This window comes from Bos grunniens, chromosome 8 (genome assembly GCF_055505025.1).
Source record: "Bos grunniens cultivar Pamir isolate PY7600 chromosome 8, Bosgru_T2T1.0, whole genome shotgun sequence".
In the NCBI taxonomy this organism is placed as follows: domain Eukaryota; kingdom Metazoa; phylum Chordata; class Mammalia; order Artiodactyla; family Bovidae; genus Bos; species Bos grunniens.
The window spans coordinates 9,541,236-9,542,923 of record NC_141172.1 but is presented as its reverse complement, the minus strand read 5'-3'; positions in this window follow the sequence as shown (position 1 = coordinate 9,542,923).

Below are 1,688 nucleotides of genomic sequence, written 5' to 3'. Positions count from 1 at the left end.
CATTATCACCCACAGCCTACAGTTTACAGTTGGGTTCACTCTGGGGTCCGCTAGGGGCTGGACATTCTGAGTTTGGACAAATGTATAAAGAGGTGTATCCACCATTAGAGTACTATCCAAAGAGTTTCACTGCTCGAAAACACCTGTGCCCTTCTTTTCCTTTCAAATTCTGAATTCCTACTCATATCAAAGAAAACATTTTAAATATTCTTCCCAACTCCGAATCCTGGGAGATCCATGGAATTCACAGCTGCTTGGAGGAAGGAGAGGGCACGCTGAAGCGAGGGAGGGTCTGTATGTTTCCTTTACCCTTTGTTGTTGTTCAGTCGCTCAGTCATGTCTAACTCTTCACAACCCCGTGGACTGCAGCACGCCAGACTTCCCTCTCCTTCACCATCTCCTGGAGTTTGCTCAAACTCATGTCCACTGAGTTTGTGATGCCCTCCAACCATCTCACCTTCTGTCACCCCCTTCTCCTCCTGCCCTCAATTTTGCCCACCATCAGGGTCTCTTCCAATGAGTTGGCTCTTTGCAACTGGTGGCCAAACTACTGGAGCTTCAGCATCAGTCCTTCCAATGAATATTCAGGGTTGATTTCCTTTAGGAATGACTGGTTTGATCTCTGTGTAGTGCAAGGGTCTCTCAAGAGTCTTCTCCAGCACCACAATTTGAAAGCATCAGTCCTTCAGTTCTCAGCCTTATTTATGTCCTGCATTTGTACACATTTGTCCATGACTACTGGAAAAACCATAGTTTTGACTATACAGACTTTCGTTGTCTGTATAGTCTGTATAGAGTGATGTCATAACTTGTCTTCCAAGGAGTAAGCGTCTTTTAATTTCATGGCTGCAATCACCATCTGCAGTGATTTTGGAGCCCCCCAAAATAAAGTCTGTCACTGTTTTCACTGTTACCCATCTATGTGCTACGAAGTGATGGGACCAGATGCCATGATCTTAATTTTCTGAATGTTGAGTTTTAAGCCAACTTTTTCACTCTCCTCTTTCACCTTCATCAAGAGGCTCTTTAGTTCTTCGCTTTCTGCCATAAAGGGTGGTGTCATCTGCATATCTGAGGTTAGTGATATTTCTCCAGGAAATCTTGCTCCCTGCTTGTGCTTCCTCTAGCCCAGCATTTCTCATGATGTACTCTGCATATAAGTTAAATAAGCAGGGTGACAATATACAGCCTTGATGAACTCCTTTCCCTATTTGGAACCAGTCTGTTCTTCCATGTCCAGTTCTAACTGTTGCTTCGTGACCTGCATACAAATTTCTCAAGAAGCGGGTCAGGTGGTCTGGTATTCCCATCTCTTTCAGAATTTTCCACAGTTTGTTGTGATCCACACAGTCAAAGGCTTTGGCATAGTCAATAAAGCAGAAATAGATGTTTTTCTGGAACTCTCTTGCTTTTTTGCTGATCCAACGGATGTTGGCAATTTGATCTCTTGTTCCTCTGCCTTTTCTAAATCCAGCTTGAACATCTGGAAGTTCATGGTTCAAGTACTGTTGGAGCCTGGCTTGGAGAATTTTGAGCATTACTTTACTAGCGTGTGAGATAAGTGCAATTGTGCAGTAGTTTGAGCATTCTTTGGCATTGCCTTTTTTGGGATTGGAATGAAAACTGACCTTTTCCAGTCCTGTGGCCACTGCCGAGTTTTCCAAATTTGCTGGCATATTGAGTGCAGC